General features: G+C 39.5%; 1 protein-coding gene across 15 annotated transcripts in view; it reads left to right on the top strand.

Annotated features, from left to right (window-relative positions):
- OSBPL6 (oxysterol binding protein like 6) overlaps positions 1–20,358 on the top strand; it is a 209,611-nt gene that overhangs the window by 36,246 nt on the left and 153,007 nt on the right. For 9 of the 15 annotated variants that reach the window (XM_081242831.1, XM_081242822.1, XM_081242834.1 and 6 more), the window contains exon 2: positions 19,436–19,584. The exons of 3 other annotated variants lie outside the window; for them this stretch is intronic. The gene's annotated coding sequence lies outside the window, so the exon portion shown is untranslated. Of the gene's footprint in view, positions 1–16,662; positions 16,772–19,435; positions 19,585–20,358 lie in introns of all 15 variants that reach the window. 3 more of the 15 variants (XM_081242836.1, XM_081242835.1, XM_081242826.1) reach the window with 1 other exon arrangement.

Raw genomic sequence — 20,358 nt, 5'->3', positions numbered from 1 at the left:
ATTTTTCATGCCAGAAAAAAAAAATGAAGATAGAATCTCCCCCAGGAAATAAAAATCACTCATAATCCCACTCTCCAGATTTGGTGTTAAATACCCAGATAACATTTGGTGTTAAATACCCATATTTTCTTCCTTAGGATTTATTTTCCTATATATCATTTACTTATTTTCTACAAAAGTGGACACATGCTACTTTATAAACCTCTCCCTTTCCTTACCCCTTGCTGCAACCAGAGAAAGTATTTGAACTACTGTTCCATATTGGTGACTATATTTACATCATCACTTAGAATGGCTGTGAAGCCTGTGCTGGTTGTGTCCTATTTTTTGCTATAATAAGCAATACTGTGATCAACATCTTTGTACACATGATTGGGCACTTGCCTGATTATATACTTAAGATAAACTCTTAAATATAGAATTTATTAGATCAAAGCAGGGCCTATGTTGAAGGCTTAGGAGACTTGTTACTAGAGTGCTTTCCCAAAAGTTTATTCTGATTCCTTATTAATCTGTTACATGAAAAGTGGTTTCTCATTGTTTTAAATTGCATCTTTGTTTTTCAGGCTGAGCATTTCTCTGTATTGTATTGGCCATTTGAATTTTGTGGTCAATTGGCTAGTTAGCTTTTCCCATTTTTCTATAGGAATATTCCTGTCTTGGCTACTGTTTTGTGAGAGCACTTCATGTATTAGGGACATGGATTTCTTCTCTGCATTGTAGGTATTTTCCCTGCTAAATTGGAATTTTGATTGAGATTTAGTCAAATGTAACATTAATTTGGTGGGTATGAGCATGCTTTTCAATGTTGAGTCTTGCTATTTGAGAATAATGTTTTAAACACTTCTGATCTAAGGGAATTATGAAAAGTAAAAGGGTACAGAGTGACTTTTTCCAGGCCGTTCCATTTATTGCCTTGCCTCAGGGTAGAACTCTTCCTAAATCATTTGAGAAACTGAGTAAAGTGTTTTCACCAGCTGAGTGATTGGATTCCATCTGGTTGGTTTTTAAAGTGTTCTTTTCATGATTTTAGCACACTCACCTATTGTGTTCCTTCTCTAAGCTAGTATCTTTGGCTCTTTGAAATAGTCTGTTTGCGTGGGTCCTTGTGGCTTTGGGAGTCTGACAGTTTTATGATTATGCAAATGTTATTGAGATTATCTTGATGGATGCTCCCTGAGCCCTTGGCTGACTGCACAGAGACTGCACCTTTAACTGTCATAGGGTTGGCTAGTGTGACCTTCACATCAGGCTGCGTAAAACATGCTTGCCAGGCATCCTAGGACAATTTGGAGCGGTTGCCTGGGTAACCTCACTTGCCTCTAATTGAATGCCCCAAGTCCCAGTGGGAATGCCACATCTGAAGGGAGGAACTCTGTCCTTAGAGTAGCAGCAGAAGTACATTTGTCTGTTTTAGGACACTCTACTAACGTTGAGGGCAGGTGAGGTTTATGCCATGATCTGATGATGAACTCAGGGAAGGGAGAGAAGGAAGGAAAGAAAAAAGGGAATCAAGAGAACAGGGAAGAAGAGAGGCTGGAAGGAGAAGGTTGCATTGAAGTCAGTGGTAGAAATCAAATAATACATATGAGCAAATGGTTCATGCATAAGAAAACACTGTAGCCCAGAGTGAGCAGAAAGGCATTGAGAATGAAGACTGAAAAGTTATGCTTAGGAAGAAAATCCGTGGTCAATAAATGAATATCTGGGGAGACAAAAAGACTAGTGGAGGGACTTCCCTGGTGGTGCAGTGGTTAAGAATCCGCCTGCCAATGCAGGGGACATGGGTTCGAGCCCTGGTCCAGGAAGATCCCACATGCCGTGGAGCAACTAAGCCCGTGTGCCACAACTACTGGGCCTGTGTTCCACAACTACTGAAGCCCATGCACCTAGAGCCTGTGCTCTGCAACAAGGGAAACCACCACAATGAGAAGCCCGCACGCAGCAACAAAGAGTAGCCCCCACTCGCCGCAACTTGAGAAAGCCTGCGAGCAGCAACAAAGACCCAATGCAGCCAAAAAAAATTTTTTTTTAATTAAAAAAAGAATAGTGGAGACTTCTGAGAAGTATACAATAAAAATATTTTTTTCATTGAAACAGACTTGTATATATGATGTATTTGATCAACTCTGCTTTAAGGAACTAATATTGTTTTCTTTCCAGTACTCTCCATTGTAGCCTGAATAAATCATGAATGATTTTTCTGGAATCAGAATGACGCCACTCAAAATCATAGGACACACTTTTACTTGTTACTTTCATGAATCAAAACCATTATAAATTTAAAACTAGTATAGTTAAAGTCCTTTTTTTTTTTTTTTAAACAAAACATGTACAGTATTCCAGGATGGTTATTATGACAGGAAGCAGTGTTTTAGCTCCTCAAATAAGTGGAACGCAGACTCAGGTAGAAAGGCATTGTGTGGTCCTGGGAAGAAAGCCTAGCTGGGGATACCAATGAGCTGACCATTCTCTACTCTCAGAACCCTCAGTCAGGTGCTTAATTCGTCCTATTAAAAAAAAGTCTTTGACTCACTCCTGAAATACCCAGAACTGCTCTTAAGAGCCCCCCCTTTTTCAGATCTCAGGCCAGCTGCAAAAGAGATGCAAATTTTACTCCAGTTGAAACTGGCACATTTAACACTTGATACAATGTGCTGTCCAAGGTAGTCCTTCAGTCAGTGATGGACAGTGACAGTGTTGCCCAGATTTCAGGCCCTTGGAAAACTTAAGCTTTGCTCAGGTATTTTCTAGAGATTGGATTTTGTAGTTGCAGGTAATCATGGTTTCAGTCAGAGAACTGGCGGGTAAGGGATCGCGTATTCTAAAGGTTTAACTGAGAAGCATTTAGTGAAGGAAAGATTGAAAGAGGTGAGGACAGGATCCAGAGAACCCTCAAGTACCCTGGAGCTAGCAACTGTGGAAACCGTGACTGTCTTTAGGTCAGAAGGAACAAGGAAGGAAGGAATCAGTGTTCCTGGGACCCAGTGAGTGAAAGCTCTGGCCATGGAGCTGTAAGTGTAGAAACAGCTATAGCCAGGACAGAAACAGGCAGGGAGATGGGGATGAGTGTAAATACCTTGACTCTCCTCTCCTCTCCTTTCTCTATCTCCTGCTGGTGTCTTCTGTTAGCCACATCCATCTGGAAGCTAGAGGTAAGGGGTCTTGGGTGATGCAGTCTATAGAGGTCATCTTCCTGGAGCACAGAGAAGGGCAAGAGAAGGTTGGATAATGGTTCTGGAAGTGGGTGGCAAATGGAGAAGAACTAGTATGGTATGCAACTTTCTTCTGTTCTCTAAGGATCTCTTTTACCCTTTGAGAGTGTAAGCATTTAGAAGAGAAGTTATTTATAAAAGAATGCCATTTGTAGGAGCTGGCAGTAGAACAGGAACACCAATCAGTCTTATGATCTTCCCAGTTGACTCCTCCCTTGTCTGTGCTACGTCGAGTCTAGTGCATATTCTACAATTGCTGTTATTTCTTTAGGCGTGTCTCTCCCTCTCTAAACTTCAGGTCCTTTGGATTATGAACTTCCTTTCATTTGTCTTGGTCTCCCTAGCATCTAGCCAGGTGTCTGGCGTGTAGTAGGGAATTATGCCTTGAGTAAATGATGGAATGACTGCTCCTAGCCTCTTTCAAGATAAATTTGACTTCTATAGTGTTTTTCATAGTTAAACAGTTAATCCTCTTTCTCCAGTGCTGGGTCTTCTGCACTATTCTTTTTCAGTGAAAAGTAGGGAGAATTCAGGAATCTCAGCTCCCTACCAGCTGAAGCTCTGGCATTGTTAGTGGCCACGTAGAAATACTTCTGCTCTCACTGTGAACCATAAAATAACAGTTTCATTGAGTATCTCCTGTGTGACCAACACGTTTACTGATCCTTATACTAGGTGTGAGACCATTACTCATAGAACATGTATGGGGAACAATCTAAAACTCAATGAAGCTTGAGCGTGGTGGTGCCAGTCAAATGCAAAAGGTTTAAAGAGAAGAGGGATCAGTGATACTCTGTTGTAGACTAAGTTAATTCTGAGTTTGACCTTAAAAATATGTATAAGGTTAGAGGAAGGAGAATGAACTTGCCCTACCATATATCAAGACCTGTTATGAAGTTCTAGAAATTTAATGTGGTACTGGCACTAGGACAGGTAATTGACCGGTGGAATAAAATAAAAAGCCCAGAAACATGCTGTATTAGTCTGTTAGGGCTGCCATACAGAACACCACAGACTGAGTGGCTTAAACATTAGAAATTTATTTTCTCACAGATGTTGAGGCTGGAAGTTCAAGGTCAAGGTAATGCTGGGGTTGGTTTCTGGCAAGAACTGTGTCCTTGGCTTGCAGATGACTGCCTTCATGCTGTGTCCTCACATGGCCTTTTCTCTGTGCATGTACTCCCCTGGTGTCTTTTATTCTTCTTATAAGGACACCAGTCCTATTGGATTAGGGCCACACCCTTATGACCTCATTTAACTTTACCTCCTTAAAGGCTGTATGTCTAATTACAGTCACATTGGGGGTTAGTGCGTCAACATATGAATTTTGAGAGAACACAGTTCAGACCATAACACATGCCTACACACAGGTTTAGAACTTTGGTATATGTCAGATCAGTAGGAAAGGGAAGGGCTATTCAGTAAATAGAGCTGAGAATAAATGGTTATCCTTAGGAGAAAAGATGAAAACAGATCCTTACTTCACACCCTATACCAAAAAAAAAAAAAATCAACTCCAGAAGGATCAAAGTCTTAAATGCCAGAAAAAAACCCACAAAACTTTAAGACTTTAAACTTGGTCATAGGAAAGGATTTCCTCAGGTTGTTTTTTTTTTAGACTTTTAGTCTTCAAAGAAGGAGATTTCTTCAGACACAGAAAACATTTACTATAAAAGAAAGATTGACAAATTGGACTATATTAAAATAAAGAATTTTTAAAATCTAAACAAGCATTATTGAGATTATATGATGCCTGTTATTTGCTTCAATATAATTTGTTGGAACGGAGGGGAAATAGGGGTATAGACTGACCATGAATTGATCATTTTTGAAATTAGGTGATGGGTACATGGGGTTCATTATACTAGACATACAAAAGATGAAAGGATTAGTAGAATATACAAAGAAGTCCAACCAGTCAAGGAGAAAGTCATGAATAGCCCACTAGAAAAATGGACAAAGGATATGAATAGGTATTTTATAGATACAGACAAGGAAGTACGTATGGCCAAGAAATATACCCAATATGTTCAATATCATTCATGATTTGGAGGGAAATACAACTCAGGGCCACAATGAGGTACCATTTTATACCCATTCAATTGGAAAAATTGAAAGGTGTGTTAATATCAAGTGCTAGGGTGGATGGGGATCTGGAGGATCTCATACCCTGCTAATAAATTGGTGCAGCTACCTTAGAAAATGGTTCTGGCATTATCTCATAAAGTTAACCACATTTCCAACATTTTGCTTCCAAGTATATATGTAAAAGAAATTCTTGCACATATGTACAGAAATATTTATGGTAGCACTGAACACAACATCAGAAACCTGGGAAACCCCCGATGTCTGTGGGCAAGAGAGTGGATGAGTAAACTGTAGTATATTCACCCAGTGGGAGATATGCCACAGTCAGAATAAAGTGTAATGAAAGAGTTGCAGCATAGATGTTTTAACAATATAAAATGAAAAAATTCTAAAAATATTACGTATAGTGCTCTTTTCTTGAAATTTAAAAGCAACTAAAATCATAACCATAGTTTTTAGGAATACATGTAGATGAGATGATAATATATAGAAAGGAAAGCAGTAGAATATTGAGTGCGGGATTCAGGATGGTTGTTACCTCAAGTAGTGGGAACCAGGAGGATGAGACTGGGAGGGCTATTTGGGTAGATAAGTTATTGTCACAGTTATTGTTCATGGTTGCATATTACAATATTAGATATGAAGAATGAGTGAATGAGGGCAACATGTGTTCCCCAGGGATGTGAATGTGTTCATATCAAAGATAGTGATTAATCCAATTCTGTGCAATTGAGGTTGAACAAAACAAGAAAAAGGATTAGGATGAGTAGAAAGGGAACAGTAGCATAGCACATTTACCACCAGAAATTTGGAAATTGTATATTTTGCATAGGAGGATAACAGGCTTCAGGCTAAGTAACTATTACAAAGAGACTGCAAACAAAGCTAACTGCTCATACAAGATAGAAGGTCTCTCTCCCACTTTCTCTCATTCACATAATAATTTAGATCATCGCCATTCAATAAAAATATAACGTGAGCCCCTTATGTTACAATATTAAATTTCCTGGTAGCCACATTAAAAAAGAAAAAAGTGAAATTAATTTTAATAATATATTTTACTTAACTCAGTATAATCAAATATTATTCAGCACATAATCAATATAAAAATTATAAATGAAATATTTTATATTTTCATTTTAATAAGTCTTCAAAGTCTTATATGTATTTTATACTTATAGCACATATCAACTCAGACACTCAATTTTCATCAGAAGTACTTGATCTGAGAGTTCATAAAATATACAGTTGAAAAAGTAGTTTCACGTACCCAAGATGTTCTAAACATAGTTAAAAGTTTTCCATTAACTGAATCAAGCATTGGTATTTAAGATAATTAAAATTAAATAATATTAAAGATTCAGTTCCTCAGTCTCACTAGCCATCTTTCGAGGGCTCGGTAACCACATGTGGCTAGTGGCCATCCTAATGAAAGAGCAGTTCTACTTCATTAGTTAGCAGGATGTGCTCCCCCAGCCTCTCCCACCAGTTTGGCAGCCTTAATATCACCTTGAACTTGATAGAAATGCAAAGTGTAAGTCAGAAATTGGAGATGGGCCCACCACTCTGGGTTTAACAAGTCATGCAGGTGATTGTAATATACACTGAAGTTTGAAAACCACAGATATAGAGGCCATTCAGGGACCAACTCTCTGTTACCTTGTTGCTGTCCAATCACTTACAGTATTGACTTCATCTACAGAGTAGAAGCTAGCTGATTAGGACCACTTTTGCATCCTACCTGTAGGAAGGTTGAGAGCTGGGGAGAGAGGAGTGTAGTGGGCAAGCAATTTCCTTTTTTAAAGGCTGAATTGCACACATCCTTCTGCTCAGATCCCATTGAGTAGAGAGAGCTGAGTGGCCATACCTAGCTGCAAGGGAGGCTGGGCACTGTAGACTGGCTGGCTGATCCTGTGCCAAGCTAAAATTTGTGGAGGTGGGGTGGTGGAGGAAGTTCTGTTCCTGAAAGGGAGAAGGGGAGAATGGACACTGAGGACAGTTTGCAGTCTCACCACAAAAGATGGGTGCAGTTTGATTTATTTTGCAACCTAGGGCTTAGGCTTGGTTTTAGTATTTCATTGGCATATTGGGTTCCTTGGAAAAGTCAAATAGATGAAATATGGAATCATATAATGCCTAAGGAAGTGTTAAAGATGTTATGAAATATGTCTAAACTTGAAAGGTGCCACAGAGAATTCGAGTTACTAAGATCAGCCCTGACCATCCTCCTTTGAAGTGAAGAAGGCTTTGTGTGGCACATTTGTGGAAGGCAGGACTTACCCTTAGGTATGATTGTTCAAAGAATGAGTATATAACTGTCCCAATTCCATTCTACGTAGATAATTGCCATTAACACTTCGATGTGTCTACTACCTAGACTATAAATATTTTTTAATGAAATTATACTTTCTTGCCCTTTTGTAGTCTGCCTTTCCTGTCTAATTTACAGCACAAATACATTTCATGTCAATAATATAGATCTGCATTGTTAAAGACCACATAGCATCCTGTAAGTTACCTGTAAGTTAATCAGTTCCTGTTGTGGGGATATTTCCATTGCTTCTACTTTGTTTTATAATTAGCACCACAGTGAATATCTATGTACATTTCCACCCACACAATTCATGAGTGGTCCTTTGCCCAAGTCCTGATCATCTATAACATCCTCTGAAATCCCTGCAAATCGAATAAACATATTAATAAATTTAAACAAATAAGAGGTTAATCTTTGTTCAAATTTATGTCTTTGACATCCATTTTAGGGTTTCTTGAACTGTGCTCCCACCACCTACGACTGGACGCAGGTGTTCTGGGGTTCAGAGCCATAAACTGGGTAAAACAATAGTTAACTTTTCTCACTTCACAGACAAAATAAATTACAGTATAGCTTTCCTCTATTTGAAGTTTTTCTTGTCTGTTTTCCTTAAATGTTTACCATGTTTTGCTGTTTGCGTATTCTAGAATCTACCCTAAGATAACTTGATATCACATAAAGATATATATTACATTTAAATTTACAAAGTCAGTAATTTATGGTGCTTTCTCACGCATACCTTCACTTGAAAGAGGTAAGTTCGGACACCTCTAATCCAAGAGGCATAGGGCACTGTGGCTAAGGGCAGGGGAAGGCTCTGGATTCAAAGTGCTTGGATTTGAATTCTAGATTTGGCACTCCCAGCTGTATGATCTTGGAAGTTACTGAACCTATCAGAGCCTCAGTTTCCTCATATGTAAAATGGGATATAGTACCTGTGTTATAAGGCGGTTGTCATGGTTAAGTATGAAGGTTAGTAGTACCCTTGCCTCAGCTCACTAACTAATTATTAGCCACTCTTATGATTTTCTTATAGAGGAGGAAACTGAGTTACCTAGCTCGTTACTCTCAGGGTTTAAATAGCATGTTACATTTGCCTTTGTTTCTATTGTCTTAAAATCACATGAGGTATTGTTCTTTATTTCCAGAACACTGAGTTTCCATTCAGCCCAATACTTTTTTCTGGATTAACAGCTCCAAACTGGTCTTGCAAAAATAGCCCCAGCAATACCCTTCCTTAGAACCTTTCCATTCAGTGTAGTGGTGCGAGGACCTCCTCCTGGGCCTCAGGTCTTCTTGTTTAACTGCTGTGAGAAACATTTCACAGTGACTCACCACATCTGATTTTTTTTTCACGATCAGATAATTTGAAATTGCAACTGACATTGGATAACAAATCATTATATAAAAAAGATTTCCTAATGGCTTGACTAGAAACTGTCCATGGTGTGCTGCCTGGAATGTATTCGTTTTTATAATATTGGGAACTGTAAATTAATATTTTTCACATATTACAATTCTTCAAGCACTTTCAAAACAGCTGATTGAAGAAACATGTTTAATATTCTGAGTGTAAGAGTAGCAAGATTTACTTCTTCCGTCTTTAAGTTTGGAATCAGGGCCTCCCCTTTCAGAAAAAAAAAATTGGGAAAATACTCAACAGGAATCCTTGAATCGGCTTCAGAAACAAAATACGCAGTAAAAGTGAAATTAGAAATCAGATAACAACCACTTCGTTGATGAATTTCTAATTCCTGTTAAATGGCCTTGCTCTCCTGAAGCTTGGCCTGTCGGTTTTACTTGGCCTTATTTTATCATGGCTGCTTCCTCTGCATAGGTCGAGGCTTCTCAGTGGGCTGCGAGCAGGACACCTTCATTTCTGGCAATTCTGTTTTCACTGTTAATCCACCCACAGTAACTGGAATTACTGTGGACATTATTATTTACTCTAGTTGGTTGTTAAAATATTTGGTGTCAAATTAAAAACCTTATCAGAAGCCAGAGCCCTTAATTTCTCTGACATTTTCAGAGCAGACCTGGGGGGGATCCCTCATCCTCTGGGTGGTGATGACGTGGTGGGGGCAGTGACAGGGATTTCAGGTGGATGTTCAGTAGTTGTAGCATGAGTTCTAACATCATGGGAGATCTGGCCATGGACAAGCTATTTAATCTCCCTCTTTACCCATCTTTCACAACAGTACCTACCTCATGGGTTGTTGTGTGTATTAAGAAAGATGATCCACTTATGATGAGATTAGTAGCACAGTATCTGGCACGTAGTAATTCCCTTATGTTTACTAGTAATTAGTTAGTAGTAGTATTTACAATAATAGAGACACTGAATTCTAGAGACACTGAAAATACTCTTGCTGACACACTGCTTTATATATTGAGACAGTAACAGTTCTCTAGTGCCAGATTATAGTATTAGATTATAATACTAATCATAAAGTCTTAAAAACTAATGTTCACTCAGTATTACATTAATAGGAAAAAATAGGAATATTTTCATAACAGTTCTTCATGTTAATTACCCTATACGTCTGAAGTCAGATAATTTACTCAGTTTCTATGGTACATGTCATAACACTACTTCAGAACGTGAAATGTTAATAATAATGACAACAGCAATAATAACTTTTGCACTTACATCTGAATTAATAAGGAGAGAATGCCTGTGCCATTCAGGTTAACATTGTTGAAGATTTCACAGTTGTAAATTACAAGCTTTCTGGACTACAGTTCTTTAAAATAAACAACATCTCAGGCTATAGTATAACCCACCAACTTGTTATCAATGTGATAGATAGCTAGACAGACAGGTAGACATTTTTAAAAAATTTTTTGTTTTGAGATGATTATGGACTTACAGGAAGTTGCCAAAAAATGTACAGGGAGGTCCCATGTACCCTTCACTCAGTTTTCCCCAAAGGGACCATCTTACATAACTATAGTATAAGGCAAAACCAGAAAATTGACATTGGTACAATCCACAGAGTTTATTCAGATATGCAGATACTTTTTTCAGTCTATAGCTTGTCTTTTCATCCTCTTCATGGGGTCTTTCATAGAGCAAACGTTTTTAATTTTGGTAAGGTCCAATGTATCAATTTTTCCTTTTTTTTTTTATTACTGGGTCATGTTTCTCAAAAGCTGGTCCACACAGCACCTGCTTTGGAATCATCTGAAGTGCTTGTTACAAAGCCCATTTGCTTGGGCCCCACCTCAAATATTCTGAATCAGATTCTCAGAGATGGGGTCTGGTAGACTGTTTAATTTAAGAAGCTTCTTAAAACCTGAGAACCACTGATTCACAGTTTGGCTTTGGGTTTTTTCCTTCTTGCTCTTCTTTGTCTATGGGTTGTCCTATTCGTTTCTACTCCTTGTATTATCAAATTTGTGTAGATAACTTCTATACAACCTCTGAGGAGCTCCGGAATAGCTGCCTTGCTGGATACTTTCTGCTACTGTACGTAGAAGGTCTTAATAAATAGATTATTGGTTAGATGTTACTTTTCTGGACCCCTATATATAAGATGTAGTAGAATAAAAACCATCCTAATTATTATTTATAGATTTCAGAAAGCCTAGACATTGGTCCTGATGCTTGAAATTACTTAATTACATAATATTTGGGGGGAGGGGGTTTAGTTATATAAAATATATGTAAATATACATTTAAATAGTCTTGGGGTTATTTGTATCTTTTTTGGTCTAATATTTGTACCTCTTCTTCCCTTTATTGGAGCAGATAATTTGATGGAATCTGTATTTGGAGAAGAATTTACAGCACTTGAATATCAGTTTTCCCGTGGCTTAACAACCTAATATTTAGATGTTTGGTTGCTCTTTTTAAATATTTGAAGTATTTTTTTTATTAGCATAAAGAATTCCTTGCATGTCTTTAATAGCCCTCTGAAAAATCACAATTTCATATCTGGATGTTTGATTTTGGAACGTAATCAGAATATTATTAAAATGTCAATTTTAGGGCTTCCCTGGTGGGGCAGTGGTTGAGAGTCCACCTGCCGATGCAGGGGACACGGGTTCGTGCCCTGGTTTGGGAAGATCCCACATGCCGTGGAGCGGCTGGGCCCATGAGCCACGGCTGCTGAGCCTGCGCGTCCAGAGCCTGTGCTCCGCAATGGGAGAGGCCACAGTGGTGAGAGGCCCACGTACCACAAAAAAAAAAAAAAAAAAAGAGCCAATTTTAGAATGTCTTAATTTTATATCATTTGTTTGAACTAGTTAGACTACTTTTTAAAATGTATTTTTACAAATTAAATTCTCATTTTTTGTTTTCTCCTGAGTCATTTGCTCTGTTCAATCCATGTTTCTAGCTGCTGCAGTCCCTTAAAAATTAAATTGTCCCTTTAAGATGATAGGGCATGCTGGAACAGGCCTTGTGCTAAAAGATAACAGCTAAAATTATGATGCAATAAAACTGTGTTTCTTATATCTTCACCTTGGGAGAAAATGATACATTTAGGGAATAGTGCTTAATGTTGTTTGTGTCTTCAGACAGTACAATCAGTTAGAGTCCAAAAGGCAAGAAAGGAGAGCTAATTTTGTCTAATTTTGTCTTGTTTGTAAAGTTGGATCCACTCATTACCACAGTAGAGAATAGCGATAGCTGTGGGTCATGATGTCCATCCTGTAATAAGGAATATTATGTGCTGTTCTATTATGATACCATCTTTCTACATGTGCAACTCTCAGGAGAGTTTGATGTCAGAGAGGTTCGAGTTCCATGTGGGCTAGCTAGCCCTGGTGACACAATCTCGACTAACTTCAGATGGCCATGTCACTAACGTGTGCTGTGGGATGTACAAGATCTAGTGATAGTGAGATTGGTGTACCTAAACAGAGGCATATTGATAAGTAAATGATCTCTAAAGACTGATGCTGGTAGGAATATATTAAGGATGGTGCAGTCTAGGATGGAATCCCCCCCCCCCCATTGAATGTTAGAATTAGTCTACAGCCATGGCTTTGTCTTGGACCTCATCATAACTTGAAACAATTTATCCTCCAACATTTGAGACCCCAAAGAGTTACTCTCTTTGACCTTGGCTTCCTATCACTTTTTCTCCCCTCATTCTTCCTCCTGCCCAACATAGTATCTGTCCCTCCCATGGAACCCAGCCTCCTTTATGTCTTCTCAGTTCATCTGGTCTTGGCATCATTTCCATAGCTTGGACATCACGTAAGCTGACTCAGCAGGACTGCCTAGTTTTCCTTACCTCTCGTCCTTCACTGATCCACCTGGCCAATCCTGACCTTGAGAAAGCTCTGTCATTCTCTTATCTTTGGCTCCTAGGATAAATAACTTTTTTTGTTGTAGATATTCAGGGAACTGAGTTGATTTTTTTTTTTTCCTCGTGCTGGGCCCTCATGGATACTTGGTAAACCTTTCATGTCCCTCTAATTGATTCCACTTCCACATGGGCTGTTCCAGGTGTTTTCTTCTCTCAAGACCCTAGTTCCATCCCCATATCTCTGCAGAATCCTTGCTGCTTACTTTTCTAAGGAGATCAACATCATCAGATATGAGTTCCCCCAACTTTCATTTTGATCTCCAGTTCTCTGACTTTTTGGTCTTGCTTCTATTCCTCCTGTTTCAAACAACTTGAAAGGTCTTTTCCAATTCCCACCCACCTGCTTCTGCCCTTAATCATATACCATCCCATTCTTGTGGGACCTTATTTTGTCATTATCTCCTTCCTTTTTTGTAACTTAAATTTGGTAACTCCTCACCATATGAAAATGTTTGTATCTTTCTTGTTCTTTAGAATAGGATTTCTGAACTATCAACGTATTGATACTTGGGCAGTATCGACCTTGCATCGTAGGGTCTGTGCTGTGTATTGCAAGATGTTTAACAGCAACGCTTTACTCACCAGATGCCGGTAGCACTCTGGAGTTGTGACAACCGACAATGATTCCAGACGTTGCCAAATGCCCCTTGAGGGACAAAATTGCCCACAGCTGAGAACCACTACCTTAGAAAGTCTTCCTGCAACCACACCATTCCATCCATTACCATTCTCCTTTTCTTTTAATTTCCATTATCACCAAGTTTCCCTTGTGGCCTACTCACACTCCTTATCTCCCTTCACCATTCAGTCAGTCGTGAATCAGGCTTCTGACACCACCCATTACGGAAAATATTCTCAGAGGACCAAAGTGCCCTTCTGGCAGCCAAGTCCAGTGAGTGGCCTTTTCTCAGTGCCTTAATTTTTTGCAACTTTTGACACTGCAGCCTCATGTTTATGGTATCTATCTTATGTATTCTTGTGCGTCTACTCCTATCTCCCTGTTTCCTTTAGATCTCCTTTCTCCTATACTTTGTAAATATGGGGACTGTCCTCTGTGTAGCCCTCAGCTGTGTTCTTTTTCACAGTTCTCATCCCTTCTCGTGTCTCTTCTGGTCATTGCTGTGTAGGTGACTTCTAAATATAGATTCCATCTCAGCTGAACTCTAGGCTTATGTGTCCTTTTGCCTTTTGGCTATCTCTACTTGATCTTCTATATGACACATGAAACACAATATGTTTTTTACATATTTAAAAACAAACTCCTTCCCTTCCCTTCTTTCATTGATTCCTGTTAATGGGCTCACAGTCCTTTATTTCAATGGTTCCCAAACATTTTTAGTTGTATACCACAAAAGTAAAAAGTTTTGTGCATGTTATATCCAAAACATGATATTTATGAATAAATATTATGTATATGGTAGTATTGTTATAAAACATAGGAAATAGAAATTTTACAAAGATTAAGGAAAATGAAATTAATACTTAAAATTTTAACAGTAAAATTTTTGTTCTCTCTAAAATATTATCAGTAATATGCTTCATTTTTTAAAATCTGGATTTAGTACCCTGTTATACAGAAACTTGAGTACAGTTTATTTTGATTCTTGATTTTAGTGTTTTAGTTGAAAAAGGTACCCTACAAACACATGTGAATTCAAATAGAAGAAGTATATTTTTAGCTATGCTGGTGAAATTGTAATTCTTAAGTAGAATGGTTGTCAGGGGCTGAGGAGGAGGGAATGGGGGTTACTATTTAAGAGGTACAGAGTTTCAGGTTTGCAACATGAAAAGAGCCTAGAGGTAGATGGTTGCACAACAGTGTAAATGTCCTGAATGCCACTGTACACTTAAAAATAGTTTAGATGGTAAATTTTATGTTATGTGTATTTTACCACAATTAAAAACAATAATTTAAAAAGCGCTCAACTGAGAACCAGTCATATAATAATCACTTGATAAAAGTTAATGTGAATAATTGCTATCATTATTTCTATACCACTGTCCTTGCTAATTGTTTCCACAGGCCCATTCATACTTCTCAGTGTCCTAATTTTGATTCAGTAATTGATCACCTTGCCCACTGGTTCAGTAATTAATCACATAGTTCCTTATAGTACATAGAAGGCACTTGGGAAACAAGTATTGAATAAATGAGGTGACAACAATGGGTTACAATCACTTCTTGCTTTTTTTTTTTTTTTTTTTTACTTGAGGGACTTAGTTCTGTGACCACGGGCATGGCTTATGATTAAATGTTTATTTTGATCTGATACCTTAAATGTACTAATGGTATTCTGCACGGATACATACTCATGGCAGAAGTTTATATTTAAGGCAGTTAAGCACATATAGCACAGATAGACTGTTTTACTCTAGAAATGATGTTGCTTCATATCGTGTATTGGTCATTTAAAAAGTTTTATTTTGTGACTTTAAAAAAGATGTCTTATTGGGCTTCCCTGGTGGCGCAGTGGTGGAGAGTCCGCCTGCCGATGCAGGGGACACGGGTTCGTGCCCCGGTCCGGGAAGATCCCACATGCTGTGGAGTGGCTGGGCCCGTGAGCCATGGCCACTGAGCCTGCACATCTGGAGCCTGTGTTCTGCAACGGGAGAGGCCACAACAGACAGAGGCCCGCGTACCGCAAAAAAAAAAAAAAAAAAAAAAAAAAAGATGTCTTATAAAGTTATGCCAAATTAACATGATTGCCTTGGACAAGAGTGGCTTTAAGATGATTTTAACATATATCTTGTGAAAGAGTGAGAAGCTATGTTTTTAAGTAGGTTAGATATGGAAATTGTGCACTCAGAAGAAGAAAAGGGAACGCTTCAGTCTTAATCGTTCACAGCTAAAACTCTGCATTTTGCTTGCCTGCGTAACCAGTATTTGAGTCTTCCTATCTCATTTGACAAAGCACCTGCCTCTTCTTTCTTTCCTCACTGGCTACCGGTAACCGTTTTGAGCAGTTGCCTACCTCAGCAGCCACATTCCAGTAAAATGTAATCACAGTTCCCACATCTCTCTCGGTTTCACTGTCTCCTCCTCCTCTTTCCTCCCTCTCCGTGAATCAGCAGCTGTGGATGACGTCATCTTTTCGTTTGGCAGTCGGGCCGGTGTTAAACATCGCCGTGCCAGAAGTCAAGTGTGGCAAGCCTGCTTCAGCAGTTTTGGCTCTTATTTAAATTGGTGGAATTTTGATGAACAAAGAATTTGAATCATGGAAATTTGGTTAAAAAACCAAAAAGCAATCCAGGGATCAGATATGGGTTAGGAGTTTCTATAACCTGAAACCATGAATCAGTGATGGATGCCATCATTGATTTCATACCATCCTGTGGTGCTTTTCAAAATGCTACTAGCTGGCCAAAATGGGAGTAGGATATTAATGCCTTAAGTTTTTATCAAAGAAATGTTAGATGAGCTCACTTAATCATCTAAGCCCTGTCTTAAACATTAAAAAACTATCATTTTAAGTTTTTTTTTTACAATACAGCTGCGAAACGATATATAAATATATGTACACATAAAATCTTCAAAAATGTCCTTGTATTTTCAGATATAAAATTTATTTATAAAATATTATTTAAATTATATTTCATATATTTTATTAATATATTTATATAAGTATGTAATTTATAAGCTATATAAAATTGATAACCTATATAAAAATTTATAAAATCTATAACCCCATGTAGCTGGTATATTACAAAGACTTCTTTGCTTTCTCAGGATATAAATTACTCTACTTGAGACTGAGCACTGTTCACAGTTCTTAGAGAGGACCTGTGTTCCCCTCTCATTGGACTGCTCCTTGGCAGGGAATGGACTGTATCTGGAGGTGAGTGAGAGGGTGGGAATGACTTCTTCAAAGAAGACTGGACAACCTTTACCTGGTTGAGCTACTAATCCAGTGAAGTGGCACATGCATTACATTTGTTTCATTTAATCCCAGCATTTACTTAACATTTCCACATGGAGATCTCACAGGTATCTTTAACTATTTAACATTTTGGTCAAAACCAACCTTTAGATCATCCCCTACTTACCAACTAAGCCTGTGCCTCCTGTCTTTGTGTGAGATACCTCCTCATTCAGTTAGTTGCTCCAGCCAGAAACCTGGGATCTCGTTTGATGCTTCTCTCGCTTACTGCTCTCCGCTGATATTGAACAGTCCTATCCATTCATCTCCAAAATATATCCCAGGCACATCCTCTTCTCTCATTTCCATTGCCCTAGCTTTCTCATTTCTTGTCCTCCTCCATTTATTCTTTTAAAAATACAAGTCCCATTCTCTCTGTACCCTGTTTGAAGCCTTTCACCACCTCCCATTGCACTAGGAAACAAAAACAACAAAGCAAATCCAAATCCTTTGTTTGGCGCTGAATTACTTGGTTGTTACCTACAAGCATCACTTCATTTCACTCCTTCCTCCCCTTGCTCACTCTGCTTAAACTCCACTGGTCTCTTTTCAGGTCCATAGTATGCCCAGCGCTTTCTTGCCTCAGAACCTTTGCACATGCTGTTCCTTCTGGCTGGAGTTTCCCCTCCCACTTTGGCCTTCAGTTTTTAGCTTAAATGCTGATTCCTCTGAGAAGCCTTCTCCTACTCTCAAGTTAAATTCGGTCCCTGTTATTATTTTTTCCCATAGTACTGCATCTTTCCTTCTAACATTTAATATTTGTAATCATATGCTTAGCTGTTTAATTTTTTAATCTGTCTCTCCCATCAGACCATAAGTCCAGGAGAGCAAGGGCAGGTCTGTTTGGTGTAACACCATGCCCCCAATTCCTAGCACTGTCTGGCACATAAAAAAGGCATAATGGACTTCCCTGGTGGCGCAGTGGTTGAGAGTCCGCCTGCCAATGCAGGAGACACGGGTTTGTGCCCCGGTCGGGGAAGATCCCACATGCTGCAGAGCGGCTAGGCCCGTCAGCCATGGCCGCTGAGCCTGAGCGTCCGGAGCCTGTGCTCCACAACGGGAGAGGCCACAGCAGTGAGAGGCCCACGTACTGCAAAAAAAAAAAAAAAAGAAAAAAAAAAAAGAGGCACAATATACTGCATGAGTGAACAAATGAATGTCTTTTATAAAAAGAGAATAATAATATCATGTTCCTCACATTTCCCCCGTAGTGTTAAAGGTAGTAAGTAGATGGCTGTCTTGAATTGAAGGTATTCAATAGCTAGTGCTACTGCTCTCTGTGCTTTTACAGTTTCATGTGATCCTGAATATCCTGGTGTTTCTATTCAGAGGGAGACTACCACTTATGCTTATTTCATGGTTCCTGACGCTTGGTTAACGATTTAATTTTAAGTCACTACTGAGATTTGCCTTGAATGGAAAAACAGAATTTTATCTAGGTTGTTTAAAATGTATGAGCCTTGGGCTTCCCTGGTGGCGCAGTGGTTGACAATCTGCCTGCTAATGCAGGGGACATGGGTTTGAGCCCTGGTCTGGGAGGTTCCCACGTGCCGCGGAGCAACTATGCCCGTGAGCCACAACTACCGAGCCTGCGTGTCTGGAGCCTGTGCTCCGCAACAAGAGAGGCTGCGATAGTGAGAGGCCCGCGCACCGCGATGAAGAGTGGCCCCCGCTTACCACAACTAGAGAAAGCCCTAGCACAGAAACGAAGACCCAACACAGCAAAAATAAATAAATTAATTAAAAAGTATGAGCCTTACTGTACTGTGTAGAACAGCAAAAATAATTTGCTGCTTTGGTCGTGAAAAAAATGTATTTTCTCCACATGTGTTATTTTTTCCCCCTTACAAAGTGCCAAGTAACAGATCCAGTATTATCTCTGTAATAAGAAGATTTTGATTGACTAGTAGGTAAGGCTCTAGCAGCCATAATTAAAACGTACTTTTCCAGAGTATGCTTTGTTTCAGGGGTAACGGGGATGCAAATATGAAATGACATGATGGATTTGACTGCAGCAACTTCTTACTTGGTGATTCGGCAGTGTGTCTTCCACTTCCAGTGGGTTTCTACCACAGGAGGGCTGTGTGGGGAGTGCCTTTCTCCTTGCTCAGCTGGAATGTGGTGGTTGATTTTTCTCTAGATGCCTTTTCTAGATCCAGTGGCTGAGTATGCTTGGAGTATGATTGCTTAGTGTTTTCTTCTTAATTTAAAAAAGTCACTGACTGTAATATATGGAAACCTTTTCATAATTGCACTTCTGCTAATTTGAAAATGCTGTTACAAAGCATTTTCTGTTGTTTGCTAGGAGTCTTACTGAAAACTCAGGTTGGGAACCAGGTTTAAGTATGGTGATGTCCCTGTGTAGTGGTGTGGGACATAGAAAACAATGCAGCCTCACGCTTTCATGAAGAGGAAGCTGGTTCTTAGTCCAAGTCAGTGCGTGGTAAACACCTGGGTACAAATACTCTGTTAGACCCTGTGTGGAATGCACACAGATTGAACTGATCCTCCTCTAGTGGGAAACAAGTGTATGTGGAATAACTAGAGCCAACGATTTATGCACAGGGCTGTTCTGTCTTCAAGGTGCATCCACATGTACACTGCGTTCTGGAGCCTCAAAGCAACCCTATGAAGTGGGTGGGAGCGTGTGTGACTGTTATCGTTCTACCTGATTTGCTGATGACAAAACTGAGCTTTGGATGACTTATGACGTGTTCACGGGCATATACGTAGTAAGTGGCAAAACTGGCACACAAAGCTGTGTCTTAGACTCTAAGCTCCCAGCCTAAAACTCCATAGTACACGCTATAGGAATTCAAAGAAGGGGAGGATGTTCACACCGTTGGGGTGCTGGCTTGGGGCGCCCTACACAGCCCCTGCACTCCTTGCTCTCACAGTTTTGGAAGAGACCGTGAAAGCTGACCTCGTAGCCTCCAACCAGATGCTGGCCCCTTCCTCTCTCGCTCCATCAGTTCTATCCTCTTTTTGGTGTTTCTGCAGTTCTGACCTTACCACTGGTTCTCTCCTGTCTCTCTGCTCCCAGTTTTCCCATTGATCCAACTTCCCTTTCATGTCACCATCCTCTGTCTCCCTTCTGCCCTTCACTGCGAGAGCATTTCCTGAATCTCCTGTATGAATGCGATTCACCCCTCAACCTGAAACTTACTTATCAATAAGATCCCCAACGGTGTCTTAGTTCCCATCTTGGTCCTTTCTCTCCTTGGTCTCCATGCAACCTGCCTCTGTGGACCAGCCATCATTTCTTGAATGTCTCCTCTTGCGGGTTGGATTCTGGGCACCTTCTCTTTTGGCTTCATTCCTGCTGCTGCTCTGTCTGCCAGTGCTCTTAAGTATTGACACCTCTAGAGTTCCATGGTCTTCTGAGGCATGAGAACTGAATTATCCAAGGCCATCTCTTCATGTCCAGTGGCTACCCTGTCACCAAAAGATGACCACCAGTTCCTGTGCTCTCCCGAGGTTCTGATCTCTACATATCATATCACACT

This window comes from Mesoplodon bidens (genome assembly GCF_964165515.1).
Source record: "Mesoplodon bidens genome assembly, chromosome: 8".
NCBI lineage: Eukaryota > Metazoa > Chordata > Mammalia > Artiodactyla > Ziphiidae > Mesoplodon > Mesoplodon bidens.
This window is presented reverse-complemented; position numbering and strand designations above follow the sequence as displayed.